The following is a 22,807-nucleotide window of genomic DNA, read 5'->3' as shown; positions in this document are numbered from 1 at the left end:
ACAGGTATACGTTCCAGACCTACCTGCAATAGGTAAAAATCTGCATTATCGAGAGATCATGTTAAAAAAACACACACACACATACACACTGATATTCCTCCCACATGCTTTAAACACAAATTTATCAAACACACACTTGAAGTATTACTTAGAGCCGGTTCTGACTCTCTTGTTCCAGTACTCCAAATGAAAGGCAAAAGTGTGTTTGCTTCAAACTGTCAAATTTATCACTGACATTTGATATTTACTGTACAATTGACGCAAAAAAAAAAAAAATGAATTGAAAAGTGTATACGATATATAAACACAGGGCAAATAAATCATGATTTTGGCTAACAAATGTATGCTAGCTTAATGCTAACATATGATGTGAAACTTCAAAAACGAGCTAACATAAATAGGAATTGATCGTTACGGTAACTGTAAACCTTCAAATAAATGGTGCTTTAATTTAAAACATATGGAGCAACAAAAATAAAAATCAGACCTATTTTCTTTTCTTCTACTATTACTGGAGTTTAATATAATGCTGCTATACTGAAAGCACGCGACTACATTTGGGCATGCCAACGTATGAAACAATATTTAAACTAACACAAACGTATGAAAGTTCCTAAGTAGGCGAGTGGTTGTATATTGTACTGTAAAAAGTAACAAACCGGTAATACTGTATACCAAGAACTCGACAGATTGAAGTTATTCGTATTAGTGTTACAGCTACATTTGTAAATTGTGTGATATCTTATAGCATTCAACTTAAAAGAAAGTGTTGATATTTTGTAACATTCAAATTGATAGACAATTTAGATCCTGTGTTTCAAAGAAATGATGTAGATGAAAAATATATATATAATGATGATTTTTTTGTAATACTTTTTTGTGTTACATTAAAAAACTCTTTTATGCAAGTGATTAATTGTATTCCATTTGTCAGTCGTTTGTGTCGCGCACACACATTGATGCATAAAATATAACCGAGATCCATCACGATGATTTCTGTGTGGGAATTTATTGGACGCGTCGGGTGAAAGTGGCCCAGCCAAGGGACTATTAGTCGCCCGTGAGTAATCATTGCGCAATGTGCTTTTTTTCTTCTTCTATGTTTGTGGACAACAAATAGGTCAGAGGTTTGCTGTTAAGGCAAGGTGACATATGTTGTCCAGCGGCTATGCATCAAGAGGTCCTTAGCCTTCTCTTTGTAGCCTTTCATTATTGATGTATCTGTGAAGTTCGGCCTAGCGTAGCGGCGCAGCGACAATGTCGAGCGTGTCAATGATGACGCTCAGCGCATTTGTTGCACTAAATGCTACGTCAACATCGATGAATGATTTAGCTGTGCGTTTCCTGCTCAGTTCTGTTTCACTGAAGAACATGTGTTTTTGAGTCAGATGTGTTTTTATTCCCTAAAAGTATCTTCATATTTTATTTTTTTTGTAGCAGTAATTTAACATAACTTTTAAATAGATAGTTATAGAAATTGGTCGAAAATCTCAAATGTCATAACATTTGAATTTACACCCAAATAAATAGACAATACTACTACTATAAACTAATTATATCTAAGTAAATAAACACAAACACGACAAGCAGTCGAAATAGTGGTGTCTGACATGAAATCAATATTTAATAAAATAGAATTATGACAAACATATTTTTCTCCCAAGGTTTTGTCACAGAACTGATGTAAGGAGGTACAAATAATTGTGCTTTATGGAACGTAATATTTTGATCGCATCCAAGTAGATTTCATTATAGAATCATCCAGAAATTCGACTATTGCTTATGAGATGGAATTGAGCACAGTTTGGCCTACAGCTCACTCTCATATTTCCTTTTTTTTTTTTAACATTTTTTTTATCACAAGCACAGCTTATGACCTCAGCTCTGATTTGCGCTTCAGGGGATCTTTAAAGCAACCTCAGTAAGCATCACACTGTGTCCGAGCGCCTGTGTCCGTCCGTCCACGTTAATATACTGCAGATGATATTTTCATGGAAGACGGGAGATTTTACAGCAGCTCTCCAGAGTGAGGGGGGAAATGTGAAAATGCAGGAAAAATGATTGCAAAGGTCTCGCTGTGGGCGCAGAGCAATATTGATAACTACAATGACATGATTTGTTGGCTGCAGGTGTTTGACATCAGGTGGAAGGATCTCAACCATTTCCAGACTTTTTTTTTTATGATGGAAACAAACAAACAAGCTTCTATGGGTATTATCATATAACACAGAGAAGATTAACCAAATTTTGTTTCATTTTGACACCATTACCAACTAACTTTCTACAGAACCGAGGCTTTCTTTTACATTAATATGCAAAGCTAAACAAATCATTAGTCGCAGCCCTAAACGCAACACAACATAGAGATAGACCGATATGTTTTTTTCAGGACCAATACAAATTATTAGAAGACAAGGATGCCGGTAACTGGTATTTAGAGCCAATATTGATTTTCTAAAAGGGAAAATATTGGCATCAAAATTGGAAAAAACACAAACTCCAGCTTTTAATTTTTTTAAAGTTTTTAAGAATATATTTATTAAACAACTTTTATAGTTCGTTAAATCTTGGAGTTAAAAAAAAAATCTTAGTCCATAGACAGCTTAGTTTTATAAATCTAACAAAAAGTTCAGGGATCTCCCAGAGGCAGTAACATGTTTTCAAAAGTTCAATAAAAACTGAAGTAAATAGCTCCCTATTGCTTCCTACAGTAAATAAAGTTTTCCAAAATGTCAAAATATCTGAAGTACTGTATACTGTAGGTTTTACTTATCTTAGCTGTAATTTCAAACAAAAACAGAAGGTGCAGGGCTAGCTAGCTGCATCTCTGAAAATGTAAATAATGAATCCCGTGAAGTTACCACTTTTTTAAATGGATCTATTATGGGGCGTATGATTCTTCAAAATGGCCGATGCCAATATTCGTCAAAATGCAGAATACTGGCGTCGATAATCAACCCAGCTGATAATCGGTCTATCCCTACAACATAGCACAGTACAAATGACAAAGCAGGGAACTTGCCAAAATGAAAACAAGCAACACAGTGGAAGTAAAGCAATAGAAGCAACGGAACAGATCAGAAGTAGCAGATGCAATGGAGCAGGCGACATGTAGCAAAGGACAACATGGCCAACAACGTAGCCGACACAACGTAACAACTACATCCTAACAGAAAATGTTATGCAGTATTTACTTTCTTAATAGCTTGACATGGTTTTGGAAGGATTCTGTTGTTTTAAGGCCATTACATTTCCATACAGTCCAAAACGCAAAGCTTCTCCTCTCAATACGCTAATTGCCAAAACTGAGCTACAAGACATTTTACAATATGAACGAGTATCAATCACATTTAGTAAATCAGTGAGGCACACACACACACACACACACAACAGAAGAATTTCTCCGGAGAAGCGAATTTTTAAATAAATACATTTGATTATGATTTATGTTCACATGAGTGAGTATTTGTGACTATTTAATCAAATTATTGCAAAGGGGATTCTGGGACATTTTCTCCAGAGATGACTTTGCTTCCCTTAAATCAACATAACTAATCCACTAGGATGGTTATATACTTCACAGTGCTAAGGTGTACTTTTTTTCAAGGCTTAAAACTCTTTGTCCCTCTGAGTTGAAGAACATAGTCTCCAGAAAAAAACAGCATGCATTAAATATCATCTGTCTTGAATCGGCCTTTATTTAAAGGAGATGAGTTGGTTTCCATTTGCAGATATTGTCATTTAAAATGATTATTTTCGTCTCTGATGTAATTACATGCTGTTTGTCAAACTGCACAAGCTGTGATTAACACATACATACATTACAAATTTCCACATGAATATGTGATGAGCGTGCTGAATGAATGTGTGATTAATGCAAGAATAATGAAAGTGTAATAGAAATTTCATTTTTTGGGGTAACAGTCATAATCTGCTTCTTTCCCTTTGTTCAAACACAAACGCTTCCGGCTCCAATTTCCTCTCTCACACTGGGAATAATGAGACAGTAAATTGAAGTGAGCAGCCCACTCAAAGAAAGCAGGAAGGACAACTTTCAAGTTCAGCTCATATGTATTCTGACCTTGATTTTTTTGGGGTATTATATATCAATAATAAATACAAAAAAATCCATCTGATGCAATCATAGCTATTCAAATGGAAATCAAAAAGGTCACATGGTCACAGTAGCATTGACTTTGCACTGCAGCGCAAGACACTCCATCCTTTGTTGGTGCTGTTTACGTCAACGCGTGTTAACATGAAAGGAAGAAAAATGACCACGCTACACTACATAGCGAAACACTAAGTAATGCAGCGCTACATAACGCAACACCATGTAACACTACGCAACATAACACCACGGAAAACACCCATACTGAACAAATACCACATAACGATGGGTAGAACAAAGAAGAAAGTGCACACAACAATATAGCGCAAAGTAACACAGCATAACATAACAGCACAATGTAACCAAAACAACGTGTACGCAACACAAAATAATGCATATTTAACACATGGTATAGTAACAACGTAACGTACCACAACGTAACATAACACGTAACGTAAGACGATGTAACGTCACACAATGTGACATCACGTAACATGACCTAATGTAACACGATGTAGCGGAACACGGGGCAGCATAAGACGATGTAGCGTACCACAATGTAACGTAACACAACGTAGCGTAACACAACGTAGCGTAACACGGTGTAGCGTAACGCGTTGTAGCGTAACACAATGTAGCGTAACACGATGTAGCGTAACACGACGTAGCTTAACACGACAAAGCGTAACATGACAAAGCGTAACACAACGTAACGTAACACAACGTAACGTAACACAACGTAACGTAACACAACGTAACGTAACACGACGTAACATAACACAACGTAACATAACACAACACAACACAACGTAGCATAAAACAACGTAGCGTAAAACATAGCATAACACAACATAGCGTAACACAACGTAGCGTAACACAAAAACGTAATGCAACAATATGTCCATCAATGTGATATGCGTTTGTGTTGTTTGATAAGAAGGAGCACTATTCACTAAATTACATGAGATGACCTGAAACTTCAAATTGTCAGACTTTCGCTAAATCACATGTGACGTTACACAATCGTGCTACGGTGCAATTGAGTCCATCTGTTTTCTGTTTTACGATGTTTGACAAACGGGCGCTCTGTGAATATGTACACCGTTATATTAGATTGTCCAATTGGTCAAATGTTTGTGATCATGAGTAATTTACCGTTTTTATTATTTTATATTGCTTTAAAAGTTGATTTCCTGTTATGGTTGTTTAACAAGTAGCACTGTAGAAGAAAGAGTAGAAGTGGGTCACTGAACTGAGCTGCAGGTACAGTACATCTCGTTTTCGAAAGATCATGTCCGATCTCATTGTGCGAGTAGGTTTAGGCAGCCAGCAAGCCTTTTGCTTAAGATTTGAAAAACACGACAGACTTGGTTGCCATGGTAACACAGACAGAAACGTATGATTGACATTATAGGTCACTATAATGATAATTCTAACGACCTGCGTTGTGTTATTGTAACAACTCATGCCATGATGGATTGGTGCCAAAATACAAAATTTAGATGAGATAAGCAGAATCATAAAATGCAGACTTTTTTTTTTATGCTAACATCTAGCTTGTTAGCATGTTAGCTTGATCAATTGTTTTGGTATGGGAATATTTCATGCCACAATGGACGTGGGCTAAAATGCTTCAGCCCAATGATACAGGAAACGCATCATAATAATAGATGACTCACAACAACAGCAACGTTAGCTCTGTTACTAATGTTAACTCAAGGTGAGAAAAGGTGTCCTGGCTGTTCCAACGAACTGTTTTACAATCGGTGATTCAGAGTCGCCATGGCAACACAGATACTATTATCTTCTATAAAAGCCAGAACATTTTGAAGCAGTTTTTTTTAAAGGTCAAATGATTACATGTTGTGACTTTTACACTGTAAAAATGACACAATTAAACTACTGTAAAGCTTCATCAACAGTGTTCTTTTACTGGCAAGATTGCACTAACAACATGACCTCATTGGCAGAGGTAATAAGGTCTCAACACACACATGCACACACACACACACACGCACACACACATACACAAGTCCCCCACCCTCCCGCCACCCTCCATCCATCCATTCCCTCATGGTTAATTGAACAGAATAGTTCAGTGTGCAATTAATTATGATGTGCTGAGATGATGTATGGACCTGACAGGGCATTGTGGGTAATAATAATAGGGGGACAATTTATTTACTGGGCCTTCTCACATACACCCTGCGCCCCACCCTGCAGAATTTTTTTTATACATTTTTCACAAATTCAAATTATGGAAGAAAATAGGAAGGAAATGGTGTCAGACGCATACGTGAGCAAGCCACTCGGGAACGTGGCTTGCACGCATTAAAACACACAAAGGGAATCAATGTTCTTGTGGGAAAATTGTAAATGTAAAACGGCAGAAATGAATCACGCTAATGACACAGCTGACACTTGTGTTCAATATTGTGATTTCAAATCCCCTGGAAAGATTGATTGCGCGTAAGCTCTCCTTTATTTACTTGCTGCAAGACAATAAGAACTGACAGCGCTGTTGGATGAACAAATTATTCAAAAGGACCTGAATGCGTAATCTGCTCTATCATGTAAGTCGCTATATCATGTTAGCACAACAACTGTCTGCTGCAATGCATATATTTCTTTGGGCTTTTGTATTTTAGCACTTGCTAGCATGCTATATGTTAGCATACCTACTACTAGCAATTTAGATGGATACCTTGCTGCATTTGCAACTTTGCACACGCCCAGCATGGCTCATTCATTTTCATGAACTGCTTGTGTTCGTTCGTTTCTTGAGGGGTGGAGTTGCGCCATGCATGAACTTTACACAGAGGCTGTAGTTCCACTTTAGGCCAGAGGTGGCAGTCGCGAGTAAAAAAAAAAACCCCAAAAAACGACCAAGCACAATGCTCCGTTAGCAGTAAGTTGAATAAAGTGATCAAACACAACACTTCATTTTGGTTTCATTCGGATTTAGAACTTCAACAAACCTGTTGTGAATTCAGCTCCTTATTAGAGAACAGCAAATTGTGCAAAAAGTACTGAAACGTTGATCGGTTGGACACTTGCTTTCAATAGTTTAAAGGTAAAAAAAAAAAAAGGAAAAAAAGTTCACCTTCAAAATGTTATAGTGCAGTCTAGAGTCCATCCTGAAATGTCACCCAAAAGCATTATGCAAGTTACAGGCAAAGGGCTATTCAGTTCGACTGCCTGGTGCGCTGCTAGTTTGTATGCAGTCAAAGTTGCTCTCCTCAGGCATCTGTATCGTTTCTCCACTTAAGTGGCGCTTTGAAGAGTCCAATGAATTGAACGTAGCGGCAGATACGCCGAGCGAGCGGCTGTCTGTCAATCAAGGTGGATGTTTACTGGCTTTCTGGTGCACTTGAAGTAACTCTTTTTAAAAGAATGACATTGATAGCACACAAGCGGCTGCGTTACTATACTTTCCGACGCGGGTTTGTTACCACATGAACTTCATTTAAACTCTTTTCTTGTTTTTGTCAGCTAGGCCTTGAATTCCATCTTATACTCATGAAGGTTTTTATGAGTTTAGTTTAGGATCATTATGAAGAAACAGTAAACTGACAGCAGGGGTGGGTGGCAAATCCAAGTCCAGAAAGTTAAAAACCCTGCCACAGTTTGGCTTTCGCCCCAGGTGCTAGTTAGCTAGTTAGAGAGCTAGCATTAGGGGCTAAAGCCAAACTGTGGCAGGGTTTTTACTTTCAGGTGCTAGCTAGCTAGGGAGCGAGCTCACATGGTGCTCGTTTACCTGCTGGGGAGCTAACTAGATAGCTAGCTAGCTTCAGGGCCTAAAGCCAAACTGTGGCAGGGTTTTTACTTTCTGGACCCGGATTCGCCACCTCTGACTGACAGCACACAAAAATGGTCGCACACAACAGTGTGGCATGCTCACCTTTAAGTCTATTGGAACACAAATCGTTGCCACAAAACATGTTTTGATTCTTCTCAGTGACTGTTTTGATGCTGTTTTGTTACCGATGGGGTTGAAATAGCCCCCACAGTTTACCCTTTAATGTGTGAATGATGGCCTGAGATCATTACAGTTCCTTTTTTTTTTTGTCCCTTAGCAAAGAAAAAAGAGCTTATTTTCGTAAGTGAAGTGACTCATTGAGTCTTGGCCCATTAGAGTAAGGTCCACCATCTGAGGAAATACCATATTCCATTATTAATGAACCATTAACAGATAATATAAGTAAGCGGATGTTGGTTGATGAGTGATGTGATAGAGTGCCGTAACATGCATCGTCTTGTCTCGGTAACAAAAAAAAAAAAAAAAACATCAGCTGCCGTTAGCAGTATCAGCTGCTTATCAGGGGGCTAAGTGATGTAATAAAGTGCCTTTCAACACCTCACTGTCGCTTTGTTCGGGGGGCGCTACAACAAACGCCCTTTTCCAGCTCTGAACTCAAATCCCCAGCACTTTAATTAATGGGCCTTGGCTTCCTTGATATTGCCCCCCTCCGATCACAGGAATCTCAAAAAAAAAAAAAAAGGGTTCCTGAGAGCCAGTCGGTCATCAGGTTAAATTGATACACTCACTGCCCAGAGATGAGACAACATGAGAATCAAAGCATTTGATGGATTTATGCAAGACTCCAATTAACTGCTGCCTGAAAGGGCGGCGTGTAATGACATCCAATTGGACAGTTTTCCTGTGTACGGAGCTTCATAAATGTATTAAACCAGCACCTGATGTTGAGGTTATGCCACACGCAGCTGATGGGAGTAAACAGCATTGGTAATTACCTAAATTATCAGGGCCTGAATGGAATTTAAATTACTGTGGTAATTATTAATGTATTTTGGCAAAGGGAATTGGCCAAAACAAACCCCAATCGGAATCAGGCTTACTAGACAGATGGGCAACGCTAAATTGCTAAGCTTTTTTGCCTATGGCATCTCACGTGGGCACGACAATTGTTTGATTATAATTACAGCCCAATGAAATGTTGGAAAATAGGATACATGAAAAAGTGTCACAAACGTATGCGTGAAATTGAACAGAAGGTCTGTCATTTTGGTTTGAAGCAGCCATTTTGGGAGAATTCCAGGGGACTCAAGGAAGTTGTCCAAATTAGCGGCAATGGAAAGCAGGTATGGTAGACAGATGGGAGACGCACAATAACAAAGTATTGTTAATATCATTATATAACAAAACCTCAACATCTAATGTGGGTGGATCATCATTTCAAAGTTTCTCAGAAAGGTTCTTTGAAACCGTCAATCAAAATTGGGCGGACATGTTTATCAACAAAAAAGTCTCAACGACCCATGTCATGTATGAAAATGAACTGACAGTCAGCCATTTTGGTTTGAAGCAGCCATTTCGGGGGAATTCCACAGTTTACATTTCACAAACTTATATTTGGAATTTCTCCCAAATGAGCCCCAGTTAAAAAGTATGACAATAGACAACTGTTAGGGGTGTGGCAAAAATTGATTCTCATAAGAATTGCGATTCTCATTTAGTACACTTAAGAATCAATTTTAAATATCCTAAAATCTATTTTGTTTAAATTATTTTATATTGTCTTGCCCTTGTTTGCGTGTGCCTTTATTGGGAGCGCTGTTCATGTTGTACACAATTTGGCCACTTAGGGGCAGTGTGGTTCCTCGCTTTCTGATACACTGTTAAGTTGTAGCCACATTAGGGTAGAATGAAAAAAAAGCGTAGGATGAGCATATGTTGGTGAGTAATGTAAAGATGCTTCCCTGTAAACATTCCTGAAGCGTTTTGTATGAATAGTCGTTATTTTGAGTGATAAAAGTGCCGCGAGTAGCGCGCTAATTAGCATTAGCGAGTCAGACTGGAGTAGATCATGACGATTCTTTGCACATCTATAAACTGAAACAGAAATCATTGTCAATCAAAACATTTTGAATCGAAAATCGTTTCCGAATTGAATCGCAGACCCCAAAATTGGATCCAAATCAAATTGTGAGACAATCAAAGATTCCTACCCCAAGTAATTGTGAGCCTGTTTGCCTACACCATCTAATGTGCTCACAACACAAACATCAGTTTCACCAATTGACTCAAAATTGGGTAGACATCTTAACAGGATGACAAATTAATTCCTGTTCAAAATTGTACAATCACTATTGTGTGTTAGACATGATCAATAAGTATTAATCAATTCCAGATTCAATAGAACACTGCATCGTGCAGTTAATAAATCGTATCCGCCTGCATATTATTCACTCATCTTTTTTCTTCCTGATTACAAGGTTTGATTGCTTATGGCTTTCAAGGCACATGCAGGTCAGAATGCCCTCACAAAGAGACACGTCGCATTTTCATGTTGTACAATGAAAAGCAAAGACGTCGAGTACTTTCATCATTGTGTTCCATTTCACGTCAAGCTTTTTTGATGCGCCAAGGACGGAAGAAGGCCACTCATAGCGGAGCACAGTTCGCGATGCAAAAATGCTGAAATAACACACATCCTCACTGTAGAAAGGCCGATACCGTTATTTGCTTTTCAGTGTCTGTCAAGAAAGGCTGAAAGGAATATTTTTAATTTGACATTATTATTTACAGTATATGTTATTGTAATTGCCTTTTGGTGTGTGTAATATTCACTGTAGTATTATGTAGCTGTATTAGCTATTTGGCTTGCGTAACATTTGCAACAAGCAAGTGCGTAGCATATCTTATGCTGGTTATTGTGTTGTTCCTAAGCGTCCTTTACGCTGTTTAATGACACCCCATTTGGGGTTAACTGTAAAACTAAACACACAACGATAGAATTGCATCCACTGTCAATTTAAATACAAAACATGCTGTGTTTTTAAAACATCACTAGCCTAGCGCTAATGCTAAAAGTGAAGGGAAGATTTCATTCAAATGCTAACAGGAAGTTAGCATCGGGAGTGTTTTTCCTTTCCTTTGTTTTCAAAATAATCAACAGATTAATCGGTAATCAGTATTTTTTTCTGCCAAAAATTGGTATTGGCATTGGCCTAAAAATATCCATACCGGTCGGGCCCTAATTATCTTACTACAAATAAATAAGCGCAACATTTTTGCATCAAATCATGAGTAACTACATTTCAAAACGTCATTTAAGCGGTAACACTGCTTTAAATTGTTTTATTTGATTACCAATCGCTATTCCTTTGATTTTGAATGTGGAGATTTGGCTCAGGGCTGGGGTGGGTCCATTGCAGTGGGATACAGGGGTGTGGGCCACCCCAAAAATCATGAAAAATAACTAAAACCCGCTAAACTAACTATAGTACATAATTTATTGACTTAGTAGTTTTAGTTTTATTAAAGTTAGTCAATGTCAAAAGTGACCCTGGCTGGCATCCTTTGATTATTTTATACGCGGCCCTCACGGGAAAAAAGTTTGGACACACACAATTAAAGCATCATTTTGTTTGTTTCAAAATAGCCTGTTAGAATACATGTAATTTTTTTAAATGATTTCTACTATAACTATAACTCTACTATTAATTGCTGCTTAAAACCCCAGCATGAATTTATGCATCATTCAGACGTAATATCTTGTCGTCATCACTTGAATCAAGTTGAGATGCAAAGTGAGAAATGGCGCATTAAAAGATTTCTGCCAGCCACGGCGACGTACTATAAAGAGGCTTTAATGGCATCATAATGATATTCATGATGGGGGGCGAGTAATTAGGTTGCAAAAGGGAGACAAATGTAATAAGAAGACTGATTTAGACGCTCTCGTCACCGACAGCTGCCGCCCGTAATCAGAACGCCATGTTGGTGTGGGACACGCCGTTATTAGATTCCTGTCGTGAGAAATGTTATCGATTGCTGCCGTTGAATGTTTCATTCCGAGGTTGGCGGGGCAACGCCGAGCGATTGCTTTGTGTCCAAATATTCAAGTAGTTGATTTCTAGTAGTGAAAAGAGACAATTGGTTACATAATGCAAAAAAGATTCAGGCACCCGACTATTCAAAGTATTGCAGATTGTTGACAGTGTAAATGCTCAGAAGACCCCAAAATTGGATCCAAATCGAATTGTGAGACAGTCAAAGATTCCCACCCCAAGTAATTGTGAGCCTGTTTGCCTACACCATCTAATGTGCGCACAACACAAACATCAGTTTCACCAATTGACTCACCAATTGGGTAGACATCTTAACAGGATGACAAATTAATTCCTGTTCAAAATTGTACAATCACTATTGTGTGTTAGACATGATCAATAAGTATTAAACAATTCCAGATTCAATAGAACACTGCATCGTGCAGTTAATAAATCGTATCACATCCTCACTGTAGAAAGGCCGATACCGTTATTTGCTTTTCAGTGTCTGTCAAGAAAGGCTGAAAGGAATATTTTTAATTTGACATATGTTTACATTATTGTAGTTCAAATTTACAGTATATGTTATTGTAATTGCCTTTTGGTGTGTTGTAATATTCACTTTAGTATTATGTAGTTGTATTAGCTAGCTATCGCTAGCGTGAGACGCTAACATTACTGTACATTTTCATTCAGCTCTCCTTTTTGTCAAACTTGGAAGTGAAGGACTCAAACGTGAGACCTTTACAGATGATTCAAATCAAAGTCCCTTTTGCCGACAATATATTCATAGTTTAAACCAGTGGTTCTTAACTGGTGTCACCGTGAGAAATAAGGCACACTGAAGGGACTTCCTGTCTTGGGATTTGAACAAAAACAAGCTGATCTTCACTTCTCGATAACCAAACCTTGATATAAAATTGCTATATTCTCGTAGTAGATGCGCAAGGATGGTGTGTGCTTTGCATTAGGGCCGGTGGTCATAAATCATTCATTCCGTTCCGAGCTCAGAGAGCTTGTTTGTTGACCCTAAGTTAAGACACTTAAAAAACAAACAAACAGATCGTCTTCAATCGCTGCGTAGCGGAAAGCGTCACACGCCGAATTGTCAATAATTCTCTGGCCTTTTCTTGTTGGTGTGATGCAAAGTTAGTTTCTTTCGTTGCATCCAAGACCCTGAAATAAGATGATGTAAAGGGGAATGGGCCTCGTAATCTTTATTCTCGGAGTGAAGTGCTCATTTATTATGTAGCACACAGCATTCATTTGAATTCAGGCCACACAGCCGCAGTACATAAACACATATACATTCATATACAATACTATACGTTCATATACAGTGCTTCTTCATGCAGTCTACATTTAACTTATAACAACCTTCAGTGTCATAGTCAAGGGAGCACACAAGTCATTTTAATTCAGGGGCCACTTTCACCCAAATTTGAACTCAAGTTTCCGATGCTGTGAAAGTACTCTGAATCCACCATTTGGATTGCGTAGCATTAGCAACTAGCAAGTGTGTAGCATATCTTATGCTGGTTATTCTGTTGTCCCTAAGCGTCCTTTAAGCTGTTTAATGACACCCCACTTGGGGGTTATTTGAAAAAACTAAACACACGACGATAGAATTACATCCAATGTAAGTTTAAATACAAAACATGCTTCGTTTTTAAAACATTACTAGCCTAGCGCTAATGCTAAAAGGGATCCCATTCAAATGCTAACAGGAAGTCAGGGTTGACTTCAGGAGTGTTTTTCTTTCAAATAACAAATGCTGTGGAAACACAATTTTATGCATTAGATATATGTTTTTAAATAATCGGCAGAATAATCTATAATCAGTATTTTTTTCTGCCAAAAATTGGTATTGGCATCGACCTAAAAAAATTAATCTTGGTCGGGCCCTAATTATCTTACTGCAATCTAAATGAGCGCAACATTTTTGCATCAAATCATGAGTAACTACATTTCAAAACGTCATTTAAGTGGTCGTCAGTGCGCCCTCCAGTGAACAAAATGAACAACAACAGTTCATTTTAGTCAAAAACTGCACTTTGGGTTCTGTCCTCACGGGCCAGATTAGACCCACAGCCTGTATGTTTGACACCCCTGACATGAGTGGTCCGCATGTGCCCATGCATATTGTAAATATGAACAGCACATAGCTTTTTTAATTTTTTAAAATATATATATAAACTTACATAGCTTACATACTTACTCACATAGCTTTGGTAAAATTTGGAAATGAACATTAAAGTAAATAAAAAAAAAATGTTAAAAGATATGTTAAAATGACGTAGCTACACATGAACTCATTCACTGCCATTGACGGCTATAGACGTAAAAAAATAATTTTAACTATTTATTAATTTGATGAATTACAATTTTAAAAAATTTAATCGCCTGATGCCCCTTATAAAAAAAGAAAAGATTATTAAAAATTAGGGGTGTCAGATGATTAAAATTTGAATTGTAATTAATCACATGATTTCACTAGTTAACTCACGATTAATCACAAATTTTACATCTGTTCTAAATGTACAATTAAAAAAAAATTCAAGGTTTTCCTACTCTTGTTAACAAAAGTGGGGGGAAAAAAGTGGGGAAAAAAAGTGGGATTTTTTTTTTTAAACTAATGAATTTTTGACGTCTATAGCCGTCAATGGCAGTGAATGAGTTTCAACTTATCACTAATATATTCATATACTATAACTAATTCTAAGGGATTTCAGTTTGTCATGTTTACATGTTATCTCCCCTCCCTTCCAATTTTGAAGCTGCCATTTCTTCACAACATCACTCGTGTAAACATGATTTTTTTTAAACCAAAACACTCCCATAACCCCTCGTGCATCAAAAAGCAGAAGATGTGAACGATGCTGCGTGCAAACACATCCAAACAGCAGCTCTCCAGAGGCAAATTACGCATTGCTTCTTTAATTGACTAGACTGGAGGGAGAAGACACCCCCAGTCAAATGAACTGCGTGAATTTATCCAGAGCCATACTGCATGCTTAAGATAAAAGCTGTGCTGCATGATGACGAAGAAGAAGGAGCTCCTCCTTTCTTCTCTTTCCACGCCGCTTTGATGAAGGTGCCTGACATCATCTACGCACAGTGAAGCCCATTTGTAACCAGGTTAGCGACTATCTCTCATCTGTAATTGAGAGCATGCAGCTTGAGTCAGAAGTGTATCAACAATATAAAATGTTGTTAGCCTTCCATCAAGCAGACTCCGAGGAGAATTAATAGCTATGGTCTGAGAGAGAGTGAGGGGAAAAGGTGGTCTTGACAGACTTGGAATGGAGGCTGCAGTGACAGTGAAGGATGTTGTACTGCTGTATGTAGTTTTTGTTATCACAGGAGTGGAAGAAAATGCGTAAAAATAGACAAAGATAGCGTAGTTCCATCATGTTCTTAATTGATAAAAAAAAAAAAAACCTTAACCTTAACCTCACTGCCATTGACGGCTATAGACTTTATTATTATAATTTATTATAAACTATTTCTATTAGTTTAACATTTTTTCCCACTTTTGTTAACAAGAGTATGAAAACCTAGAAAAACATTTTTCTCCACTTTTGTTAAGAGTATGGACATTTTTTTACTGTACATTTAGAACAGATATAACAACAAAAGTGGATTTTTTTTTTTAAATAATAGAAATAGTTTAAATTACTTTTTACGTCAATAGCAGTGATTAAACATTTTAATTGCCTGATCCCCCTAATAAAAAAAAGAAGAAAAGATTATTAAAAATTAGGGGTGCCAGACGATTTTTTTAAAATTGTAATTAATCACGTGACTTCACTAGTTAACTCACGATTAATCACAAAAATGTACAATAAAATATTCTAGGTTTTCATACTCTTGTAAACAAAAGTGGAAAAAAAAAGTAAAACTAATAGAAATAGTTAAAATAAATTGTTGACGTCTATAGTCGTCAATGGCAGTGAATTAGTTTTTTTTTAATGAGTTAAAGGGAAAGTAAACCATTTTTTATTTATTTTTGACAATAATATGTTCTCTGCAGCCACACTAGATTGGGTCCACCCAGAAATTTGGGTCAAATTGACCCATAGAGTGGATCGGTCCATTTTTTTATCTATAATTGGATTACTTTTGACCCAACTGTTTTTAGAACGCAGTGTGAGTTTCCATCAGAGAACATCTAAAAAAAATATATATTTTTTTAACTGATTGCTAATTGGTCATTGGATTTTTTTTTTTAAAGGCCAATACCAGTATGTGTCAATTTAAATGCCATATATAGGCCCCAATAATCAATACGACCGATAATGGGTCTATTACTAATACGGATGAGCTAAATAAAACAAAACATGGCTTTTATGCAGTTGCTGGCTTTCCCAAAATTATACCTCTTCCACTCACACTTCCGTTTCCATCATTTCAAACTTCATTTTGCACTTGCAGTGCTCTCCCAACTTTTGCTGAGTGTAAAGCTACCCAACGTGCAAAACCCACTTTTAAATAGGGCATACTATTCGTCCAGATGTTTCGTGTGCAAAAGCATCACCGCGGAGACAAGAAGCTGGGCTGCAGTCCTCCTGGCATAAACAGTTCCCTAATAAAATGGCCTTACAGATACAAATGATGAGCATTGTCTTCTATATCCACTGTTAAGTTTTACAGCCATCAAACATTAGACATGCTGACACTCAGTGTCAGTGTATGTCAATCATTACACACAGGCAGGCTTGGGGAGTAACGGAGTACCGCCGTTACGTAATCAGATTTTTTTTTAACTATTCCATTACAGTTACAGGAAAAAACATGTAATCAGGTTACAGGTAAATTCATTAAAAATGGGGATTACTTCGAGGGATTACAATTACGATGAGAGAGAGTGCAAAAGAGGGCGAGAGAGAGAGAGAGAGAGAGCAAGCGTGCACGCCCGCGCGAGTGGGACCGTTGCTACAAGTCGGGGAGGTGGGAACGAACGAACGAACGAACTGACTAGTCGTGTCCTCCACACGCGGGCAGTTTGAAAGAGCTTCATGGACGGGAGGAGGAAATGACGACCGGTATTCACTGGAACTTAGTCGGAGCGAAAGTTTGAGCTGAGAGCAGCATGCTACGCGCTGTAGTTTCTTGCTAGCTAGCCCGCTCGCCCGCTAGCCCGCTAGCCTACAACCATAATGTGAGTTACACTTTCCAAACAAATCTTCCTCCCACCAATTCACTATTTAAACATCATACACAACATATAAACTTGTGACTGGGATAAAAGTTCATTTTGCAGTTGATGTCACACATCGTCATCCTCATTGTATATCTATCTATCTATCTATCTATCTATCTATCTATCTATCTATCTATCTGTCTGTCTGTCTGTCTGTCTGTCTGTCTGTTTGTCTCTAGATCGCTAGCTAGCTAGATGGCTAGCTAGCTAGCTTGATGTATATCTATCTATCTATCTATCTATCTATCTATCTATCTATCTATCTATCTATCTATCTATCTATCTATCTATCTATCTATCTATCAGTGACAGTTTGAAAACAGCATATGGCCTTCAATCAATAAATCAATCAATCAATCAATCAATCAATAGCCTACATGCTTTTTAATTACACAAGGATTTGGGGATTTCAGGTCCCTATCACCCGCAAATAGCAGGGGCACATTGTATAGAATATATATTGTGGTGATATTTATTTGTATTTTGTCTTCATGAGCATACTCAATATTGGAGTAACTCAAAAGTAATCCAGTTACATGACTTTAATATTTATGGTACTTGGATTACGTTACTAACTACATTTTTTAGCAGGCAATTTGTAACTGTAATGGATTACATTTTAAAAGTAACCCTCCCAACCCTGCACACAGGTCAGTCACACGATTCATTCTTCATCGGCACGAGTGTGTTTTAAGTCCTGAATGTATCAATGGGTGGATTTTGTGGTATTAACCCTTTCTCTACACCGTCTATTTTATTACCCACCGTATTGAAACGCTACCAAAAATCATAAGGCGACCCAGTGAGAAATATCTTTACGTACAGCATTTGCCGTGATCTTTGATCGATATAAAAACATGTTGCTGTCATGTTGTGAAACATGTTTTCCATTTGTGCACAGTATGTTTTTTGCAGGGAGGTTGAAATGAGATCCTGCAATGCTGTAAAGCTAAACAAATGGATTAGAATGTGCTGTATGAAATGTTGCGCACCGAAGGCCATGGAGTGTGTGTGTGTGCGCGCGCGCGCGTTTGCTGCAGGCACTCAGCACTTTGTCCTAATGGGAATTTCACTCCGGTCTTGTTTGCCTGCGAGTTGCCTCGCTGCTTGTGTGTGCTCTAATTACAGACAAGATTAGGGGGGAAGCAAATGAAAGCGCTCGCAGCCACTCCTTTGTAATTGCCACAAGCAAACGTTTGTAATTATGAACAGATTGCTTTACTATTGACAATTAAAACAACAGCACAACTTATTTAACGACCGTCGGGGGACTCTCGAAAGGTGTGGCAAAAAAGAAAAAAAGAAATCATTTTCAATCGCACGCAAGCGCTTTTTTGATCTCGAGTGCTCTTTATTCTTTATTCTCTGTTGATATAGAGGGAAAAAAAGCAATCATATTAATATAATAGATATAATATATATAATAACATAAAAGCAATTTCTGCAGAAATCTTGTTTGAATGCGAAAATATTTAGGACAATTTTGAAATATATAACAGAAGTACAAACATTTTTTTTTTAATTGATGTTCAATGTTTTGAAATTGAAATGCTTGAAAGTGATGAAAAGTGCTGAATTAAAGAAATTTGGGATTTTTGTCATGGAAATTCTTTGAAATTATTTTAACATTTTAAAGTTAGAAGTGGACAAACTTGTAACGTGATTGAAAAAAAAAGTCAATTGATTTGAATGTTTTTTTTTCTGGGAAAATGTGGAATTATGGGAAAATGGAAATTTGTGCAATATGAAAAATGCTTTAAATGAGCTAAGCATTTTTGAATTACGAGTGACTTGAATAGAGTGATAAATTGTGCAAGTTGATAGTTTTCCTATGGAAAATGTAAAATTCTTTCAAAAACAGAATTTTTACCATGTTTATCATGTTGCAATTGAAACAATTTGAATCAGCTCAGTAATGTTGCATTTGAGATGGGTTTTTTTTTCTTGGTGTTAATAGGGAAATCATAAAAATAAAATGTTTTGAATCAGTTGAGCAATTGTGAATCTGAGGCAAGCTATGACATTTTCCATTAAACAGAGAATCTTCATAGAGAGTGCGGTATTCTTCACAAAGTATGATTTTTGAGAATGTTGAATGTTTTTCTCGATATTTAGATTTCTTATTTTTTTTAAATATCTCCTTTAATTTGAATATATTTTTTTTCTCTTCTGATGAAAATATGGGATTACAATTTTTTGGGGGGTATAAAATAATATCATAGATCTTCTGAATAATCTGAACATTTCAACATTGCCTTTGGCATTCACGCAACAATAGCAAAGTTGACACGTTACAGTACTGCGATTGTCCATTGTGTTTTGTGGTAAGCCATACGCACAAGGCGTCAGTATTATTAGTAGCACGGCCATGACGGTAATCCGCCCCCACCTGTTCCCTTTTGCCATTTGATACTGACATACGATATCAACGCGAGGCGAGTGACCACGTCGCTATGCTGCCTACTAATGAGCTGCATTATGAGGCAACTGGCAGCAAGCTACGAAACATTTGGATGGAATGATGATGATGATGATGATGATGATGATGATGATGATGATGATGATGATGATGATGATGATCATGATGACAGTGTAGTTGGGTTGGCCATTAAAAGAAGCATTAAAGTTGAATTCTAAAATCCACTTCTGTGGCTTGTGTTTCTCTTTATGTCTTGCCTTCTGGAACCGCCTCTGATGGTCGGACTGTCTCACGTCCTTCAATGGAATTTTACAACTGCATTTTACGTCTCGTGATTAGGACTTTGTCATGATTTATCTTTTTTATTTTTATTGCAGCTATATTCTTGTCAAGTTATACCTTAGCGATTGAACGGCGATTTAGCGAGAGCCTAAATCGTTCGCGAGCGCGTTATGCTAAAGAAATTACGGTAGCTTTTCATTTTTGTAAGATTGCAACTTTTGTTATAAAAACATACAATATTACAGAAATTGTAAAATAATGTTTTTGATGTATTTTCTTTATTTTTGGGGAATATTTATACTAAATGAGACATTTGCAAGTGCTACTCTTACAGTTGTACTTCATGCATAGTAGAGATAGACCGATATGTTTTTCAGGGCCGATGCCGATTATTAGTAGTCAAGGAGGCCGATAACCGATATTTGAAGCCAATATTCAGGGAGAGAAAAAATTTGGCGTCAACATTTTTTTAAATACAAATGCTTTTACTTTATTGTAATGTCTTGAAGCATGTTTATTGAGCAATGTTTCAGACTCAAAATGTTGCTTTAAAAAAAAAATCAAAACATTTAAAAATACATGAAATATTCAACTTGCAAATGTCTTTGTTTTAATAATGTAGATTGTCGAACAAAAAACAAAAGATTCCCAGGGTCAGCAGTGTCTCTTATAAAGTCAACTGAAATTTTAAATAAATAGTTCCCTGAGTTTTAAATTGTTTTAGATTGACCTTTTATCGTCTGCCAATTTTTTAATTTATTTTAAGCCGATACCGACATTTGTCAAAATGCCCAATATCAGTCTATCCCTGTCGACATACAGTATATTGGTTTGAGTTGTCATTCTGTTATTCTTTCAAACTTTATAGAAAAAATGGAAATGTAAGAAAAATTAAAGCAAGAATATAACTGAAAGTTAAAAATAAATAAATAAATCTTGTTTGAATGTACAAATTGCAGGAGTTAGTATGAGAAAATGTAATCATATTGTTCTTTCATCCTCATTGCACTCGCGTGAATAGAATGTTGACAAAACAATCATATACCTTTTACACCACAATCACCATCATCTCCCATTACCAAGTGTATTTATTATTACACTCATTCCCCTTTTTTATTCAACTTGTGTGCCGGATCTTTATGCCTTCATAAGGCACTCTCGATGCCATAACAGATGGTGTTTCATTTTGTGGTCAAAGAGTGCCAGGAGTTGTGTTTGATTTTATTAGCGCCGAGATTTAGCACATACATGCTACATTACGGCACAACACAAGTCCCATTTCTCATCTGCGGGAGAAAATGAAAGTGTGATGAAATGTAATATAGTCACCCTCGGGCGCAACTGCAGGGACTGGGAATTGCGGCACAATAAATCTAATGGATATTACTACACTCCAACACCACCCCCCACTCGGTCTATCCTTTATAATCACTCTCTCTATTTCTAGGTTACCTTCTTTTATTCTCCGTACAATGTACATGTTTGCACCCCCCCCCCCCCCCCCCTTTATATCACTTACTGTCGCTTTCCCATCAGACTCGTTTTGCATGCGTTCTAATGGATTTTAAGAAGAGTTGGCTAAATGTGAGTCTGGCTGCGTTTTAAAGAGCACGCCATTGGAGGCATACATAGATAAGTCATTATGGACGCATGTGACCGTGACATAAAAAGGAACGATGGGTCGTTCCTTCGTTATGGTAACAAAGAAAGCAGGCCCCAAGCTCTATTAATGCAAGATGATGGCAATGTTATTTTTTTCAAAGTTGTTTATTGTTAAGAAAAAAAGTTTTTTATATATATTTTTTAGAACTAATCGTATTATCGTATATATATATATATATATATATATATATTGTATCAGAAATATATACAATTTTATTTTCAAAATACATGTATTTTCCCCTCAAATTTAGATGTAGATATCTTCTCAAAAATGTTTTTCTTAAAAAATATTTAAAAAACATTTTGTATATTTAAAAAACATTTAGTCTCATGCCTTTTTATTTTCAAAATACATGTCTTTTTTTCTCACATTTAGATGTAAATATATTTTTTAAAATATATATTAGGGGTATGAATTGCCTAGTACCCGGCGATTCAATTCGTATCACGATTCATAGGTCACGATTCGATTCGATGCCGATTAATCCCGATACAAATCTAGAAATTGATTATTGCAAAAAAAAGTTTCAACTCAAATTTAGAAAATACTAATCAGTAAACTTGTACATGTACACTGTAAGATTTGTACGAAAATTTATTTATTTATCTGAAACTTTAGGCTTATAACTGTGAGCCACTGTATTAAACAAACAATCTGTTGCCATCTGTTTCATGTTTGAACAGCATTGATATAAATATATTTAGGCTTAATGTTCCAGAAATATAACATTCTTCCATGCTTAACGTGTGAATCCTATCCCTAAGAGAGTGAAAAATTGATTCGGCCGCATATCGAATCGGTTCGAGAATTGCGCGCTGTAATATCGCAATATATTGCAGAATTGATTTTTTTAACACCCCTAATATATATATATATATATATATATGTTATATATTTTTTAGAAAGTAAAAAATACATATACATATATGTATGTGTATAATAATATAATAAGGTTTTGTGAAAAAGAAATTCCGCCTCACAATGCATATTTTTCATGGAAATCGTTATGCTATGTGAACTGGTTAAAGCCTTGCTTCAAGGCACACAGAGTAACGTGAGGACATGCGTGCTCAACAAGAAATATCAATAGAAAGAATAGTAAGAGGATGAGTGTTTGTGTTAACAGATGGTGGAACACCTACACAGTGACAGTCAATTGCTCTTTGTTCCCTTGTGTATTTATAGCTCGCCCAACCATCTTTGCCTCCAGTTTACTGCTCAGAAAAACAACTGCAGTCCCGATATCAACAATGCAAACACCGCTCTCAATGAATACATTGAAAAAGCCAAAGTGCATACGTAAAGTTATGGTTCCAGTTTTGTTGTCGCTGTACA

This window comes from Leptonotus elevatus, chromosome 3, assembly GCF_054856555.1.
Source record: "Leptonotus elevatus isolate MCC_2025b chromosome 3, RoL_Lele_1.0, whole genome shotgun sequence".
NCBI classification, from domain to species: Eukaryota; Metazoa; Chordata; class Actinopteri; order Syngnathiformes; family Syngnathidae; genus Leptonotus; species Leptonotus elevatus.
The sequence above is the reverse complement of the archived record's forward strand: the minus strand, read 5'-3'. Positions refer to the sequence as shown.